This window comes from Hemitrygon akajei, chromosome 4 (assembly GCF_048418815.1).
Source record: "Hemitrygon akajei chromosome 4, sHemAka1.3, whole genome shotgun sequence".
Classification (NCBI taxonomy): domain Eukaryota; kingdom Metazoa; phylum Chordata; class Chondrichthyes; order Myliobatiformes; family Dasyatidae; genus Hemitrygon; species Hemitrygon akajei.
This window is the reverse complement of record NC_133127.1, coordinates 97,118,462-97,138,411: the sequence shown is the minus strand read 5'-3', so window position 1 is coordinate 97,138,411 and position 19,950 is coordinate 97,118,462. Positions and strand designations below refer to the sequence as shown.

Below are 19,950 nucleotides of genomic sequence, written 5' to 3'. Positions count from 1 at the left end.
TGTATTCATTTCCTTAACGTCTTCGCATCTTTCAATCTATCTTGAATATACTCAGCAATGGAGCCTCGGGATTTTCAATTTCTGCATGAAGACACTCGCTTCACATCAGCCTTGAACAGCCAAACATTTATTTTTAGATTGTAGATCTGGTACTAATCATCCCAGCTAGAGGAAAATGAATTCCACATCTACCCTGTCAGAATCCAGAAGTAATTTACATTTCCATTGTGTGGTTTATTATTTTTAGTAGTGAACTGAATTTCTGAAATGAAATTTTCTACACGTTATTACAAAGGACATTTTGCATCTACATCAGAGAACAAATTTCTACATTATTTTGCATCAGATTCCTTTCTGTGCTATTTAGAAGGAAGAGTCCACTTGAAATAAATAGGTGACCGTCTCCATTATAACAATAGTGAAAAACGTACATTAGCGGTTTGATGAATATCCTTGCAGAAATGTCTAAGCTTAAATGATCCTTCCAGGCTCTGTTTATGTTTAAAGTCTTAGAGGTTAATTTTTCAATGAATTCTAATTAATTTCTAATTCATTCAGATGTTTGTAGTTGTATCTATAATACTGCAATCAAATTATTTTCTACTGCCATGCTTCAAAAATAGCTTGATTTTATTCTATTAACGATTGTGTCCTGCAAGAGAATAGTTTTTTATCCCTAAACAGCGGTTGAGTATCTGTCAGAATTAATTTTGAACATAGGAAACAGAAGCAGGAAATGGTTATACATCTCCTTGAGCAGTTCTGTCATTCAATTAGATTATGTTTGATCCTCTACCTTAATCCACTTTCTTTCTTGATCCCCATTTCCCTTGGTACGTTAAGAATCCAAAGCACTGAAATTTTACTCCATGACTGAGCATCTCTAGATTCAGAAATTCCAAAGCTTGTGTATGAAAAATCTTTTATTTCATTCATAGAATGACCACTTTTCAAGAGACATTGCCTTTGGTTCTGGGCATTAAGAGCAACCATAGGGGCTTAGGTAGCAGAACTGCTAGTTCATTGCTCCTGTGACCCACGTTTAATTTTGAATTTTGATGCACTCTGTGTGGAGTTTGCATTTTCTCTCTGTGGTTGCATGGAATTCTTCCAGTTTCTTCCCATACTCTAAAGACCTGGGGTTGGTAGGTTGAACGGTCTTTGTAAGTTGCCCCTTGTGTATTAGTGGTTGAATAGGAATGCAAAGAGGATTAAGAAATGGGATGCACATAGGATTAGAATAAAGTCAATGTTTTTTAGTCAATGCAGGCTGAAGGACAAGTGCCACATATGCCCCTATATTTCCTCCCTCACTACCATTCAGGGCCCCAAACAGTTCTTCCAGGTGAGGCAACACTTTATCTGTGAGTCTTTTGGGGTCATGTACTGTGTCCAGTGCTCCCGGTGTGGCCTCCTGTATATCAGTGAGACCCGATATAGATTGGGAGACCGCCTCACCGAGCACCTACGCTCTGTCCACCAGAAAAGGCGGATTCCCCCAGTGGCCACCCATTTCAATTCCACTTCCTATTCCCATTCTGATATGTCTATCCGTGGCCTCCTCCACTGTGGTGATGAGGCCACACTTAGGTTGGAAGAACAACACCTTGTATTCTGTCTGGGTAGCCTCCAACCTGATGGCATGAACATTGATTTCTCAAACTTCTGGTAATGTTCTCCTCCTCTCCTTCATCATTCCCCATCCTCTTTTCTCTCTCTTGTCTTATCTCCTTGCTCGCCCATTACCTCCCTCTCTTGCTCCTCCTCCTGTTTCTTTCTTCCATGGCATTCTGTCCTCTCCTATCAGAGTCCCCCTTCTCCAGATCTGTATCTCTTTCACCAGTCAACTTCCAGCTCTTTACTTCATCCCTCCTTCTCCTGGTTTCACCTATCACCAATCACCCCCCTCTCTTCCCCCACCCCCCCCCCCCCCCCCAGCCTTTTAAATCTACTCCTCATCTTTTTTTTCTCCAGTCCTGCTGAAGGGTCTCAACTCGAAACATCGACTGTACTTCTTTCCTATAGATGCTGCCAGGCCTGCTGAGTTCCTCCTGCATTTTGTGTGGGTTGCCTGCACTTCCAGCATCTGCAGATTTTCTCTTGTTTGGGCATGTTCAGTCAAACCCCATTAGAAATTGAAACATCGCAACAGTATCACCTGTAATTCTCTAAACTCCAGTGAGTGACAGCTGATTCTATTTACTGTAAAGCTCCCATATTCCAAAAAGCAACACAATGATTAAACATATAACTTCAATACAGACACAGTTGCCAAAAGTGCATACGGTATCCTAAAAAACATATTAAAGAGAAATTTTCTGTTATATTTATATAAGCTGCCTTGCTACCACCGTCTAATTTCAGGAGAAGCTTCATACAGTTTCAATTCTACTATTACAGAACAACAACTCAAAGACGGAGAATGCTGAAAGCACTCCACAGTCAAGCAGCATCTGTGGATGCAGAGTCAGACGAAGTGAATTGACATCTTGGATCACTTTCCAAATGAGAAACAGAAAACAAGAATGTCAAGTTGCATGGAGATGGGGTCGAGATGATAGAACAAAAGACTGAGTAGAAACCAAAGCTGTCAAGGCAATAATTGCTTTAAAAAATGGCAGCTGGAGACAAGAAAGAGAGAAAAAATAAAACAAATTGAATCCAAAGTTTCAACCACACACTTGGAGAAAAAGATAAATGGTTACTTGTTATTTCTTCTCCAGCCCACTCAGTAAAATCAGTTATGAGTAAAGTTTTGAGAACATCCAGGAAGAAATCCAAGTCAAAGTTGAAAAAGATTTAAAACTTATATTTCCAAAGTGCTGATCTTTGTTTCTTATTCAAAATTATAAATATTTCTTTCAATCTATAAAGGAATTCATAATGAGATGACCAAATATCTGCATTTTCTCCATCATGATCTGTGCAGTTATCCAGTAAAGTTAATTGTCAACATAATATAGAACCTGACTAACTTTCATATCAAGATTCAAGTGGTTTTTCCAATTTACTTTGTTAGATGCCTGCCCAGACATGACAGGTAAATATGATCAAAGTGATTCAGACTCTGACTCCGATTTTGACCTTCATCCACATGAATGTTCCTCCAGCATATCATATGCACTTATTTTCAATTAAATTGTTTATTTACCCACTGTTCATCTGCTTGCCCCTGTGCTACCTGATGCTTTCCGACTCACCACTCATTTGGAAGAGTGTGGACATATGAGGAGGAGCCAGCATGGCTTTGTGCAGGGGAGATCCTGTCTCAAAAATCTGAACTTCATTAATGCACATTGATTTCATTGGGTTGATAATGCTTGACACCTTTTCTGAAACAAAGAAAAATGAACACAAATAGTCAAAAAGTTTCTGGTGACGGGGATCCCAAATACCCAAAATTATTGTTGTTAAGGCTGGTTTCTTAAGCGGAGGTAGTGGGAGGTAGCTCCCACTACCTATTAAATGCTCCCAATGGTGTGCATCTCATGTAGCCTCGGACAGCCAAGTCCAGCTCCTGGCCTTTGCGTGTGGCTTAGCTACTAAGCTCAATGGAACAGCTTCTACTGGCAGAAGGATTAAAGGCCAGCTACTGGCACCTTAAAACCAGTTCGTTCGAGCAGATGGGACTCGTCTTCCATGGTTGGCAGCTCACTTTGATGAAGGACAACTCTGATCTCAAAACTCTGCTGCCTTGCAGCTATACCTACTTATGGGCAAGGCTTTGGGGGTGAGTCCTGAGGAAAAATCCAAAGCCAGAATTCCTAAGGCAGCCCAGCGCTGAGTTCAATACTGACTGACAACTCCTGTGACATCGACAATTCTATATTGATTTATGCCATTTCTTTGGATTTATCAGCTATGTGTAGAGAGGGAGCCTACTGCATGGGTGACAGCTTGTTCTCCATATCCTACTACCCTATCTTGTGTATCATATGACAGCTGGTATGCATTGCTGACCCTGACCAACAGAGGGATGACTCTCTGGGTGCACAACAGATCAGTTATTTGGTGTGCTATCTGATAGCATCAGTCTGGTTTACAATGGTGCAGATTACTTAAGCCCATAGTTTGATTGGTTTGATGCAGGCCAATTAACATAACCCCATTGCACCTGGCTGGTGCACATGCAAACATCTCACAGGTGCTGTTTTGCAAACTGTATTTCTTGGTTTGGGGGCCTGCCTGGGCTTCAGAGACATAAAGGAGTGCTTTTAACATCAATTTACTGCTTGGAATTTACTATTTATATTAAGAACTGAATACTGGTTCTTGTTTGAGTTAATATCTGCTATATTCTCATAACCCTGAATACTCTCTAACTCTGTATATATTGTTTACATGAATTTTAGTAAAGGATTTGACAAGGTCACCCTTGGTCCAGAAAATTAAGTCACATGTGACCATGGTAAATGGGATCCAAAATTAGCTTGATCACAGATGATAGAGAGAAGTGGTTGAGAGGCTTTTTCTGACAGGAGGTCTATGATTGGTGGTGTTCCACGTCATCTGTCGCTTGTAATGCACAAGTACTTTGCATAAAAATGTGTGCTGTTTTATAAATCATTAGTAGGTTTGCAGATGACGCAAGCATTGATGGAGTTGTGAATAACAAAGTATATTGTCAGAGGATACGTTTCAGTATGAAACATGGGCAGAGAAATGACAGCTGCAATGTAATCTAGGCCAGCATAGGGCAATAAACTTTGGAAGGTCAAATGCAAGAGGAAGGTATTCAGTAAATGGCAGTACCCTTAGGCACACTGATGTAGAGTGGGATTCTGGGTTGCATGTCCATTGCTCCCTGAAAGAGGCAACACAAGAAGATAAGGTAATAAAGAATGCTTATAAAAGCTGGATGAACTCAGCAGGTCGGGCAGCATCTGTTGAAATGAGCAGTCAATATTTTGGGCCAAGACCCTTCGTTCTGACCATTTCTGGTTGCTGCTTTACAGGAAGGATATGGAGACTTTGGAAAGAGTGTTGAAAAAGTTCACTAGGATGTGGACCAGTTTGGAGTGCAGTAGCTATAAAAACAGGCTGGACAAATTTGGATTGTTCCCTCTGGAATGATGGGAACTGAGGGACAATGTGAAGAAAGGATATAAAGTTATGGGAGCAATGGATCGTGTCTTTTTCCATGTGTAGAAACATCAATTACTGGAGAGCACATGCAGTAGGGTTAAAGTCAGAAGGATAATGTTTAAAGGAGATTTACAAGGCTTTTTCTTACATTGTGAGTGGTAAGTGCCTGGAAAGCATTTACACAGGGGTGGTGGTATAAGCAGAGAGGATAAATAAATTTGAGAGTCATTTAGACAGACGTAGAAACAGGCAAGGATGGAGGGATACAGGCTGCGTGCAGACTGGTGTGATTAGTTAGACTGGTGTCCTTGTCATGATGTGGTGCACAGTACTGTTTTATGTAACTGTTTGATTGTGAAGCTGAATGTTTGAATAGCCTTTGGATAAAGTTTTGCAGGCAACTTCGGATAAAAGAATCAATTATTGGAAAACTTTCTTAAATTTTATCCTGATTCCTAATTGTTGTCATTCTGGCTGTGTGTGCAGTCTGGCCTGGTGTAATGATGAGCTTCCATACTAAGTAACCCTTAAGGAGGGAGAACCTTGTAGTGTGGAGGTGGTGAAATCAGTAAATGGGGTTTCCATTTGAACCTTTCTCATTTGTTGTAGGTCCTTTGGAGGGAAGTTTTATACATTGGAGTCGTGGCAGTGGGGGAAGAAGTATGGAAGTAAATCTATGCTTAAAGACAGAGGTACAATGAAGCAAATATTATTTAACCGATAATAAGATATCTGGGGTTCTAAAAAGATAGTCTGAGCCCACTCCAGTATTGCAGAGATCGAGATCAGGAATTTGATTTCACCCTTAAAAGTAAGCTTATGGATAATGGGCCTATCTCAGTCACCTTGGTAATTGGACAAAGTGAACATTATTGCAGCTCATTATGAGACAGCTACACTGCCTCTATGGCACGTCTACTGGGACAGCAAACTAGACTTCAGCAACACCACATCTCTGAGAGATGCCTTGATTGATAAACACAACGGGGAAAGTGATTTCAATAGGTACATTTAATGTCAGAGAAATATGTACGATATACATACTGAAATTCTTTTTCTTCGCAAACATCCATGATAACAGAGGAGTGCCCTAAAGAATGAATGAGTTAAATGTTAGAACTCCAAAGCCCCCCACACGTAAGCAGCAGCAAAGCAATGACCCCACCTCCCCCACCAGCAAAAAAGCATCGGCACCTCCCACCGAGCACTCAAGCGTGCAGCAAAGCATCAATAAAGACACAGACTTGCAGTACCCCAGAGATGACTCATTCACCCGGTATTTGACGTACCACGGACTCTCTCTCTCTCTCTACCTAATTAGGGAAAAAGAGCTGTCCCTATTTCACAGCGAGAGGGGAGACGTAACAAAACAACTCGTTGATTTATGGTGTTAAAGGTCTGTCATGTCGCTTTTTCCAAGCTCTGTGCCTCTGGGCACACAGCCAGGAGCCACATTAGGTCAACGGTAGACACAATCTCAATGGCTCTCCACACGGCTTTAGACCACTTGGACAACACAAACACCTATGTCAGGATGCTGTTCATTGACTATAGCTCAGCATTTAATAACATAATTCCCACAATCCTGATTGAGAAATTGCAGAACCTAGGCCTCTGTACCTCCCTCTGTAAATGGATCCTTGACTTCCTAACCGGAAGAACACAATATGTGCTGATTGGTGATAACATCTCCTCCTCGCTAACAATCAACACTGGCGCACCTCAGGGGTGTGTGCTTAGCCCACTGCTCTACCCTACCATCTACAAATTTGCTGATGACATAACCATTGTTGGCAGAATCTCAGGTGGTGACGAGAGGGCATACAGGAGTGAGATATGCCAACTAGTGGAATGGTAACACAGCAACAACTTGGCATTCAACATCAGTAAGACAAAAGAGCTGATTGTGGACTTCAGGAAGGGTAAGATGAAGGAACACATACCAATCCTCATAAAGGGATCAGAAGTGGAGAGAGTGAGCAGCTTCAAGTTCCTGGGTGTCAAGATCTCTGAGGATCTAACCTGGTCGCAAAATATTGATATAGTCATAAAGGAGGCAAGAGGCTATACTTTATTAGGAGTTTGAGAGATTTGGCATGTCAACAAATACATTCAAAAACTTCTATAGTTGTACCGTGGAGAGCATTCTGACAGGCTGTATCACTGTCTGGTATGGAGGGGCTACTGCACACGACCAGAAGAAGCCGCAGAAGGTTGTAAATCTAGTCAGCTCCATCTTGGGCACTAGCCTACAAAGTACCCAGGATATCTTCAGGGAGCGGTGTCTCAGAAAGGCAGTGTCCATTATTAAGGACCTCCAGCACCCAGGGCATGCCCTTTTCTCACTGTTACCATCAGGTAGGAGGTACAGAAGCCTGAAAGCATACACTCAGCGATTCAGGAACAGCTTCTTCCCCTCTGCCATCTGATTCCTAAATGGACATCGAAGCTTTGGACACTACCTCACTTATTTAAATATACATTATTTCTGTTTTTGCACATTTAAAAAAATCTATTCAGTATACATAATTGATTTACTTGTTTATTTATTATGTTTATTTTATTTATTATTATTAGTTTCTCTCTCTCTGCTAGATTATGTGTTGCATTGAACTGCTGCTGCTAAGTTAACAAATTTCACGTCACATGACGGTGATAATAAATCTGATTCTGACCTTCCTTGTTCTCCCACGATACATCAGTTGGCGGCAGCAGCCTTGAATCAGCCCGCCGCCAGAGCCACGGAAATCCAGCACCTTGAAGGCACGCTGGACTTCTAGGCTGCATCCTTGGCATATCAAAAAGCAGGTCCCATTCCCGCAGAGAACTGAAGTCAGAGTGTAACCCCAGGTCAGGGTCTTCAAAAGAACCTTGAAAGGGAAAAGAAGAGATATCAAAGAAAGAAATAAAGCTGTTTCCGAAGATGCAAGCGAAGGTGTCGCTGTTTAGTGCCATCATCTCTCAGCTCCGCCTCTTCAAAGGTACACATAGTTTTTTTAATGCAGTTTTGGAGCCCTGGCTACAGGTGACAAACAGAAGGAGCAGGATAGCTACAATGATCGATAAAGCTCAATTGCCTCATTGTCTGTAACAAATCCTGAACAATTCACAAACAGATGCTTCCAAATTTATGCACCTCTCTCCTAACTTTGTTTATGGTCTCATCTCTCTGAAGTGTGGCTATGATATCTCATAAACCAAAATCTGAAAATACTTCTGCATCACCCAGCCTTGCCCCTTTCAAAACAAACTTATTAAATTATGGTTGGATTCTACCTGGAGTTTAAAGGATTGGGGGGTGGGGTCAGGGATCTCATTAAAACCTACCGAATATTGAAAGGCCTAGATAGAGTGGATGTGGAGAGTATGTTTGCCAATAGTGGGGAGTCTACAACCAGAAGTCACCACCTCAGAATAGAAGGGTGTCCATTTAGAAGAAAGATGAGGAGGAATTTGTTTAGCTAGAGGATAGAGAACCTGAGGAATTCTTTGCCACAGATAATTGTGGAGTCATTGCGTATAGTTAAAGCAGAGGTTGATGGGTTCTTCATTAGTAAGGTTGTCAAACATTACAGGGAGAAGCCAGGAGACTGGGGTTGAGAGGGATCATAAATCCACCATGATGGAATGGTGGAGCAGACTCAATTGGCCGAATGGTCTAATTCTGCTATGTCTTATGGTGTTATGTAGGAAGAAACCATAGTACCCTGATGAAATAAGACAGTAACAGGGAGAATTTACAAACTCATTACAGACGGTGGTGGAGTTGAACCCGGGTTGCTGACACTGTAACAGCGTTACACTAACCACCATGCCCCAATGTAAAATCTGAACTACGGAAAACTTCTGTCTGCGCTCACTTTTCAGCTAATCTGAACATTAATCTGTCCTTCAAATCACTGTCCAAAACATTTTAAAATTGCAATGCCCTGCTAGGCTTGCTAAATTCACAAAATAGTCACTGATTGCTTCCTTTGCCATTTGATTACTCATACTGATTTAATATGTTTCATATGGGGCCAGGCTAAAATGTAACTAATTTTTAACTATCAGCTGTATTATCTGCTGTCACACAGACAGTGAATGTTATGTGCATGAGCACCTTCGCCTCCTTTTGCTCGTGCATCACTGCCCTTTGCTCTTCTGAATGCTTGCCTGCGGCATTGAACTTATGGACTCAACCAAGGTACAGTAAATGCAAAATACTTCTTGCAAGTTGTTTTTCTTTTCTAATTTTCCTGCTCTACCTTATTAATTATGCTGCTGCCATCTCCGCTGGAATCCTTTATAAATATATTACAACTTGCTTCATCATTAAAGTACTCACCTTTACAGCTAATTGCAGTTTCATTATATCACAAGATCTCTTATCTCACTTTAGATACTCAGTCTCTCATAATAGATAACCATTCTTGTTGATTGTGTGGTGTACTGGATTGTTCTTGTGATTGGATTTGGCGATCACATTACACAGAACATAGAATAATACAGCACAGGTACAAGGCTTTCAGCCCGTATTGTTTGTGCTGATCATGATGCCGGGCCAAACTAAACTCATATGTCTACAGATAGTCGATACCTCTCTATTTCCTCCCTATTCATGTGGCTGTCTAAAGTCTTTTTAAATGTTGTTATCATATCCCCACTTTTACGAGCTGTGTGATTCTGGCACCTACCACTTTGGTGCACAAAACTTTCCTTCTGAACCTTTGTTAGACTTTCTCCCTCTCACTTTAATGCTATGCCTTCCAGTACTTGACATTTTGAACATGGGAAAAAGAATCCATCCACCCAAACCATGAACCTCATAATTAGACAAACTTCTCCGGTCAGCACTCTGCCTCCAACACTCTCCAATCTCTAAACCAGGCAAACATCTTGGTGAACTCTTCTGCACCCTCTCCAAAGCTTCCACACCCTCCCTTTGATGTGGCAACTAGTACTGCATATAACACTGCAGAAGAAGCACGGCCAATATTGTATATAGCTGCAACATGACTCACTGATGAAGGCACATATGCCATATACTTTTTTTTATTGCCCTGTCAGTTTGTTCTGCCACTTTCACTCAACAATGGACTTGTATTTCGGATCCCTCTGTGCATCAATGATCCTTAGCATCCTTCCATTTATTGTATACCTTCACTTACACCTGACCTCCCGAAGTGCAACACCTCACACTTGTCCAGTTTAAGCTCCATTTGCCATTTCTCAGTCCGTGTTTTATACTGATCTATATCCTGCTGAACCATTTGTCAACCATCCTCACAATTCAGTTTTTGTGCCATCTGCAAACTTACTAATCAAGTTTGTTATCACAGATAATAAGCGTTCCTGGCAATGATATCTGTGAAATACCACTGGTTTCAGAACCCCAGTCAGAGTAGCACCTCTCCACTTATATCCTTTGACATTCATAGCCAAACCAACTTTGAACCTAATCTATCAAGTTTCCTTAGATTCCACGTGTGTATTAACCCATCATGGTGGACTTTGATGAATATGTTGTTAAAGCTCATGTATAGTATATTTGCTACTCTTCCTTCATCAATAATTCTCATTACCACCTCAAAAAACAGCCTATCTTTAAGAACCTTCTCCGATAATTTCCTTATTACTGATGTAAGGCTCACTGGCTTATAATAAACTGGTTTCTCTGTCAAGGCCTTCTTAAACAGAGGAAAAACACTGGCTGTGTTCCAGTCCTCTGATACCTTGCCTGTGATTAAAGGTGATAGAAAGATCTCTGTCAAGGCCCTGTGTTTCTTTCCACAGATGCTGCCTTCCCTGTTGTGTACTTCAGCAGGTGGGTGTGCAGTTTTTGAGGTGATGCTGTCCTACTGTTCAGGGATTCCAGATAGCCTGGTGCAAGGACTCTAGTCTGCCAATATTATGCTGAATTTTTCTTCTCCACTTGGATTGCTCATGCACTAAGGTTTCCAAGGAGTCACAAGGAGGCTTTAAGCACATTCTTGAATCTTTTCCTCTCTCCCACCTCATTCTTTTCCCATGACAGACTGTTTGGCAGTCTGGTTTCATGTTTGCCCAACAAAGCTGGCCATGGACAGTTAGGGATGTTTGCTTGGAAAAGAGGACTCACTTGTCCTTCAAATGGTGTCTGCAGTAGGAGTGCATATCTCTGAAACACACGTACAGGAATTACTGCTGCTCTGTGCAGTTTGTGTCATCTTCCAGATTTGCTCTTCGGCCAGAATAATGTACTTTGATATCTCAGTAACTTTCCCAGTGGTATTAATGAACATTTTCCTCACTCTAACATTCCTAGCCCTGGAAGTTTTGGATGAACCCAAGGTGTAGTTCTAGTCTGACTATGAACATCTCCTGCTTCAAACCTGAAATGGAGACCAACTAGAGCTCCTGGTTAACTTCAATGCTGTGTGGAAGAAGACACAGCCCTCTGGCAAAATGTGATCAGCAAAGAAAGGTAGGGAAAGCAAACTCCAACTGAGTCCTTCTCTTGACTAAATGCTTGGAGCAGGATCTTATCATAAGCAATATACAGGCTTATAAAATTATGAGGAGCATAGATGGGGTAGACAGCCATATTCTTCATCCCAGGGTAAAAATGTCAAATCCTGGAAGGCATAACTTTAATGTGAGAGGAAGACAGTTTAAGGAAGATTGCAGGGCAAGTTTTTTCTTCATATAGGATGTGTTGGGTGTCTGGAATGTGATGTCAGTTATGACAGCGGAAGCAAATGACAATAGTGGCATTCAAGAGGCTTTTAGATGGGCAAATGAATAGGCAGGGATAAAGGGATAGGGATCATGTGCAGACATAAAGAATTAGCTTAATTTGGAATCAGGATCAGCACAGACCATGTGCCTGCTCCTGTACTGATTTGCTGAACGTTCCATATCCTAATATACTAGATCATCACAGGGAAGGACAATGACATCTCTGAGGTAATATCATCATCCAAGGCACCACAAGGAGGCCTGCATGACCTGGAACACTGCAGACACTGATGATTCTCCACCCCCTCATCTTAATTTATTACCTCCATCAACCTAGACCACAGTAGACACTGATGATTCTACACCTCCTCATCTGAATTTATTACCTCCATTAACCTGGACTACAAGGAGGCCTGCACAACCTGGACCACAGCAGACACTGATGATTCTCCACCCCCTCATCTGAATTTATTACCTCTCAAAGCACCAACAGCAACAGAAGCACTGCAGCAAGAACATGAATGCCAAAGCTCTCAAGCACCACACAAAGTGTGCCTCACAACCAGCCTGTCAGCAGCCAGCCAACAAGGGAAAGTAAACTTCCACAGGCCTCTAGAAGCAGAGATGTACAGAAAACAATGTCCTAAAGAACAGATGAGAATATTGGAGGCAAAGCATCTCGCTGAGAGCAGTGCTGTCAACACCATCTGTTGCTAAACACCCAAGGCAATACCCAAACACCTCAATGAGAGCCAAGAGTGAAGGTGAATTTATCAAGGACACAGAGGAAGTCAACAAATACCAGAAATATTCCTTTCTGTTGAGATAGTTTGCTGTTTTGGCATGTGTTTCATGGACATTGATAAATGTGTTGGTAATGTTTGATGAGGCTACAGATAAAGGTTTCTTAAGAAATAATCAGTAGCATCAGTATGTTTTGTTCGGGCAAAGATTCCAGCTACTAAATTGTTCGTGCCACCACAGGAAGAACAGCTGCCCTCTTGCCATGAGTACATGATCTTGGCATTCTGCATTAATGGTACCATGTCCTTATGCATCTCCTCTCTCCTTTCTGTTCACCATGAGCATCCCTTGAAGAGACAGAATCACTGTTAGAGTTTTGCCCCAACACATCCATGCTGACCTTTTTGCCCAGCTCCATTAATTGCAGCTGCGCACATTAGGATCAGATATTCTTCTATACTTTGCCCATTAAGTGCCTGCCTAAATATTTTAAAAACTTATTAACTATATCTGATTCCACCACCTTTTCTATCTACAACTGCAGAATCATTTTCTCCATAGAAAATTTATCCCTTCTAAAACAACTTCTTCTCACCTAAAACCTGTATCTGCATATTTTTAATGCCTCCTACCATGGGAAAATGATTTTGACTGCCTCCTCTATCAGAGCCTCTCATCATCTTGTGAACTTCTATCTGGTTGCCCCTCAGCTTGCTTCGCTGGATGGAAAACAAACCAAACCTGTTTAACCTCTACCCAGAAGCAACATCATTCAATGCAGGTAATATCCAGGGGAATCTCCCCTGCACTCTCCCCAGATACTCCACCTGTCAGTGCTCTCTAACCTGGCTGTATTGTCTCTGGCCCTCCCAACTGCCAGGCTGGGTTGCAGACAATGGCTGCAGATCGATTTGGAGCTACTGCAGTGTGTACCTACATGAATGCAGACAGCAGAATCTCATTTTGTGACACCCAGTGACATTCCCCCCAGTGCTCTATCTGTGCTATGATTTTTATATAGTCGTAGGGCATAAACATGGAGTCAGACTACAGAATCTGTGCCAATCATCAATTACAACTTTTACACTAACCAATAGATATTCCATTTTACTCTCCATACGCTCCATCAACTTCTTCCCAAATTCTATGATTCACTATACACTGGAGGCAACTTATTATCACCATTTAATCAAATATTGCAGCAGAGTGCACAGCTTCCTGCTCTGGATTCAGTCTTTATCTCTGCTGCTGACTGTGTGGAGTTGTCCTGCATGTGGTAGAACCTGGAGGATGGGAGTTGATGGAATGCAGGAGAACAGTGTAGAGCAGGAGTTTTTATGCCATGGACCCCTGCCATTAACTGAAGAGTCCGTGAACCTCAGGTTGGGGATTGCTGGTATAGAGGAATTATCTTTGAGAGCCAGCATAGACTCAGCAAGCAGAGTGACTTCCTTCTGTGATGTAAGGAAATAGAGAAATTGGGTAACACACAGGTTGTTGTGATGGTTGTCAGGAGTGGATGGAATCAGAAACCACGCAAGCTGTGAGCAGCCCTTTCGGGGTCAGGGCCAGTGCTTAAGATCCTTCAAGGAATGGGTACATCAGTGTAGTCAATTCCTGCTGCTTCTTGTGAAGGTGGCAATGCTGGGAAATTGACTTGTTCATGGAGACAAATCCTCATCTTTGGAAGCCCCTTCCCCTTGTCACCTCTCTGATGCTGTGACATGCAACAAGATGTGAGGGATGGTGTGAAGCAGTCCAACTGAAATGATCATTAGGCTAGAGAAGATGAACTCAATTTCCATTGGCAAAGCAGTGCAGAAATGTGGCAGCTGGACTTCTGCTTACAAAACATCACAAGACTCAGTGATCGCTGCTAGTGTGGCATGGTAGCGTAGTGGCCCCGGTTCAGTTCCCGCTGCTTACTGTAAGGAATTTGTCTGTTGTGGGTTTCCTCCAGGTGCTCTGGTTTGCTCCCACAGTCCAAAGCCAAACCACTTAGTAAAGCAATTTGTCATTGTAAATTGCCCGTGATGAGGTTAGGATTAAATCAGGAAATTGCTGGGCAGTGAGGCTTAATGGGCTGGAAAGGCCTTTCCTGCAATGAAAATAAATAAATCTAAATAAATAAAGGTTCAAAGGTACATTTAATGTCAGAGAAATGTATGCCATATACATCCTGAAATTCTTTATCTTTGCAACCATCCATGAAAACAGAGGAGTGCCCCGAAGAATAAATGACAGTTAAATGTTAGAACCCCAAAGTCCTTCCCCAGCTCCCCCCTCCCACATGTAAGCAGCAGCAAAACAATGAACCCCTCTCCCCCACCAGCAAAAAAATAACCATTGGCGCCCCCCACCGAGCACTCAAACGTGCAGCAAAGCATCAATAAAGACACAGACTTGCAGTACCCCAAAGACTACTTGCTCACCCGGTATTCAACATATCACAGGCTCTCTCTCTCCCTAATAAGGGAAAAAGAGGTGTCCTCATTTCACAGTGAGAGGGGAGACATAACAAACAACTCACCGATTTGCAATGTTAGAAGTCTGTTGTGTTGCTTTTCCCGAGCTCTGTACCCAAAGAACTCAGGTCTCTGGACACACAGCCAGAGATCTTCTATCTCCAACGACACACCAATTTCCTGCAGATGCACTGACTCGAATCCACCCACCTCCAGAGCCATGAAATCCCAGAACTCCGAAGGCAAGCTAATCCTCTAGGCCGTGTCCTTGGCATATCAGATAATGGCCAGTCGTGAGACCCTGAGAGCAGGTCCCATTCCCACAGAGAAACAAAGTCAGCGTGTAACTCCAGGTCAGGGTCTTCAAAAGAACCCTGAAAGGGAAAAGAAGAGATACTAATGATAGAAATAGAGCTGTTTCCGAAGATGCAAGCAAAGGAGTAACCATTATCTCCCCGAAACTCCTTCCCTAAGCACCTATGTCTGTGGACATAGTACTTTTTGGAGTAGATAAGATTTATATTTGTGTCCCTATATCTGCCATGGGGATGGAGTCTTCAGATTTGAGTGTTTCAGAGCCTCTTTCTCCAAGGACCCAACTTTGCTTGAGGTCAGATATCATATTTGTCTCAGGTTATCTGCAGAATCCCCAAGTAGGGCCTCTCAGGAGCGGACTACCAGTGTTAGTTTTGAGAAAGCTGAATGGAACTTTTGGTTTTGATTGTGAGCACTTTTGAAACTGCCTCTAGAAATATTGAAACCTGTCAGCTGCAGTTTCCAAAGCAACACACACAAAATGGAGGAGGAGCTCAGCAAGCCAGGCAGCATTTACAGAAGAGAGTGAACAATTGACATTTCAGGCTGGGATCCTTCATCAGGCCTATGGTCTCCAATTGTTCTAAGTGTCCCTTTACAAGACATTCCATTGGAGTCCTTTCTTTGAGACAGCCAGATGTCTGTAGTTGCCTAAACAGAGAGTAATGATTATATTGGCAACAGTGAATAGTGTCTTTGCTTTATAAGTTAGGTCATTAGCTGTACGTCTGATGGTGAAAATGTGACAGAGATGCTGGTGCAGATCCCAACTGGATGTGCCTAGTTCAATTTTTGTGACTTGATCCAGAAGTAATCACAGTCACATTAAACTAAGGGTAAAATCAATTTTCATTGTGTACTACTGAAAAAAACGTGCTCTGTGATCTAATTACTAGGCAGAAATCTATAAAAACAGGCAGTGCTGCAGCTGGAGTGTTGCCATGTGGTATGTTTCCTTTTAAAACAAGAGATGGAACATTGTGTTTTTTAAAGGTGAAACCTTAGTCATTTTCTTTCTCTGTATGTTTATAATTGTGCTGTAATTAGCCATCAGGAAAATATTCCTTCCATTTGAAATTCACACAGTACATAATGGCTGCTGCCTTCTGTGTCCTCCAAGTCTGTAGCTGAGACATTCAGTATCACAAAATAACACCTGTAATTCAGCACACCAAATCCACCGAAAGAAATTGAAAATAATGTGGAGATACTAACAAGCACTTTGGTACACTGAAGAGTTATGGTTTAGGCAGATTAGAGAGAACTTTACTTTCCATCAACACATGCTGTGCTTGGGTTATTTTAAAACTGTCGTTAGGAAAAGTAAGTAGAAGTATAATATATTATGTAGTAAAATGCTTTTATTTGCTAACAATGACATTACATCCCTCCATTCGATCTTTCAATACACAATATATTTAATTAAAAATATACAGTGATAAGTGTTGCTTTTGATTATTCTCATCTTTCCCAACAGAAACACAACATGTGTTTGGATGCTGTGTACACAAACTATTAGTTTGGGCTCAGTCTTAGGTCTGAAGTCTGGAGAGAGTGAATACTGGAATGCAAATGAATACCAGCTGAATGCGGGTGCTCTGGAAAAATCCAAGCAGTTCCCTGCCAATACTTACACAGTAATTACCATCACTGTGAGTTAGCTGCTACATTTTGAGACTTTACTGATAGTTCATAGATTCCTTTGACTTTGCTTAAGAGCGTGGCATGCTAAGAAATGTGAAAAGAGAGATGATTGCTGGTTACCTATTATTTATCGACTGCGAGTGTGAAATTAGTTCCCATTTTAGCAGGGAAATGTTTCTATCATTGCCACTCACTCTTTGATCTTGAAGCAGGAGTGCTGATTTTTACTGGGGAAGCTACATCAGAGTCAGTGCTGATCAAAGTCAAAGTCAAATTTATTATTGAAGAGCATATATGTTACCGTTTACTACCTTGAGATTCACTTTCTTGTAGGAATTTACAGGAAAATTTAAGAAATACAACAGAATTTATGACAAAGAAATGAAACATAAACTAAAACTGACAAAAAAATCAACGTCAGAATCAGAATCAGGTTTATTATCACCGGCGTGTGACGTAAAATTTGCTAACTTAGCAGCTGCACAACAAAATAAAATAATAAATAAATAAACAAATAAATAAATTTTCAGTATACGTATATTGAATAGACTAAAATTTGTGCAAAAAAACAGAAATAATATATATTAAAAAGTGAGGTAGTGTTCACGGGTTCAATGTTCATTTAGGAATCGGATGACAGAGGGGAAGAAGCTGTTCCTGAATCGCTGAGTGTGTGCCTTCAGGCTTCTGTACCTCCTACCTGATGGTAACGATGAGAAATGGGTATGCCCTGGGTGCTGGAGGTCCTTAATAATGGATGCTGCCTTTCTGAGACACCGCTCCCTGAAGATGTCCTGGGTACTTTGTAGGCTAGTACCCAAGATGGAGCTGACTAGATTTGCAAAAGATAAAATATGCAACTAAACATAAAAGAAAGTACTGAGAGCATGAGTTGTAAAGAATCCTTGGAAGTCAGTCTGTAGTTTGTAGTCAGTTCAGAATTATGGTGAGTATAATTATCCACTCCAGCTCAAGAGCCCGATTGCCCTGAAGCAGGTGGTGTGGTACCTATGACTTCCATATCCCTTGCCCAATGGACATACTGAGAAGAGACTATGGCCTGAATGGTGGATGCTGAAGGTGCAGTGAGTGCTGAAACTCATAAAAGTTCCTCTTCAGATCCCTTTTTCTCCTGCTTCTATAACCTCTTCTGTTTTACAGATGGTTTAAATCTGAAACTTCTTACACCTTTCACACAACATGACTTTAACCTTTGTTGTTACCTTTTACTTGTATGGAAACAAAGTTTCACAATGGCTGAGGTCATAGCTGTTGAGTAGAGGATATCCTTTTCTTACTCTGACATCTGTAGTCACCAGCTCAGGTACTGACACTCATGATGAAGGGTCGTAGGTGATTTCAAGGCAGGGTCTGCATGTGGTGAATCAGGAAGCACGTGCAGCTTGAGGCCAAAGCGGTGGGGAAAAGTGGCATGATTTTCAAATGCTTGAATATGTACCAAAGTCTAAGTAGACACATAAATAACAGAGACATTTAGCACTCTAGTATCAAGATGCATATGAATGTTTCAATTGCATGCAAGGAAACAGATTCCAGTCTTTTGCACCAAGTCACAGACCCAATATGAATGGACAAATAGCCTTTTGATTCATTTATTACAGGTCATGCACATTTATTGCCTTATAAGAGGTTAAGATATTGCCCCACTAGTTAAGTAAACCCCATTGCCTTGTAACCAGTTTTACAAGTGAGTTTGTTTGCTGCCTCTGTACCCTGTCCGCTGCCCTGGCCAGAAAGTCAAACTGTACTCGTGTCTGCTTTGTACTGCATGTTCTTTGACTGTTCGTTATCTCTGAGCTCTCTTAATCCTTTCAGTCTGTGTTAACATGACTTTTCATCCGTCAGGTGGGAACCCTGCTGGAGAAGCCTACAGAAGATGGCTGATAGCAAGCCTGCTTGAAAATAAACATAAAGATAAGCACTGAGAAATCCAGCTCCATTATACCAAAGGTTTTGTCTATAGTTCAATACCCTTCCTATGCAATTACAGACTCAACCATGCTGCTGAATCTAATGACTTAGGCTGCTGTAGAACTAGCTTCACCTCCAGTCAAGCTGTTTCAAGACAGTTATCACACTAGCATTCACCAAACAATGTGCAGGATTATACAGGCATGTCCTGTTCACCAAAAGCATAATAAATACAATCTGGCTAATTGCTGGAGTACAAGTGTCTCACCCTTCTTTGCAATGGCCCACTGAGATGATTACTCCTAGCTGTGTTAGTTAGGAATTCTTCAGGACAAAACAGAATTCTTTATTCTGCTGTGCAATGTTTTTATTTGAAGATGGGAGATTGTAACAGTTGCAATATAATAGCTAGCCCAGGATCCCCTTTCTGATTCTCTACCCAATTTCACAACAAGCTAAACTCTACTGTCTGACCTTTCTGGTTGTCAATATGTCAATGATTCAGAGAACATAAAACATAGAACACTACAGCACAATACAGGCCCTTTGGCCCATGATAATGTGCAGACCTTTTACATTTTCCAAGATCAATCTAACTCTTCCCTCCCAAATAGCCCTCCGTGTTTTTTGATCCATGTGTGTCTTTAAGAGTATTTGAAATTTCCCTGATGTATCTGACTGTGCCACCACCCCGGTACAATTATGATTGTCTGTGTAAAACATCTACTTCTGAAATCCCCTCTACACTTTCTTCCAATCATCTTAAAAATGTGTCCTTTTGCATTAGCCATTTCCACCCTGGGAAAATGGTGCCAGGCTGTCCATTCTATCTATGCCTCTTATCATCTTAAATACCTCTGTAAGGTTACCTCTCATCCTCAAAGAGAAAAGCCCAAGATCGCTCAATCTCTCCTCATAAGAGTAATCCAGGCAGCATCCTGGTAGATCTCCTCTGCACTCTCTCTAAAGCTTCCACATTCATTCTATAATGAGATTACAAGATCTGAACACCACACCCCAAGTGCGGTCTAACCAGGGTTTTATAGATCTGCAACATTACCTTGTG

General features: G+C 41.6%; 1 long non-coding RNA gene across 2 annotated transcripts in view; it reads left to right on the top strand.

The window, feature by feature from the left end:
- The first annotated feature begins 9,187 nt into the window (after positions 1-9,187).
- The window catches only part of LOC140725940 (uncharacterized), a 55,680-nt gene continuing 44,917 nt past the window's right edge, over positions 9,188-19,950 (top strand). The window contains exons 1-3 of one of the 2 annotated variants that reach the window (XR_012098536.1): positions 9,188-9,271; positions 11,372-11,530; positions 11,980-12,581. This is a non-coding gene — a long non-coding RNA (uncharacterized lncRNA). Of the gene's footprint in view, positions 9,272-11,371; positions 11,531-11,979; positions 12,582-19,950 lie in introns of those variants that run through there. The other variant, XR_012098537.1, reaches the window with a different exon arrangement.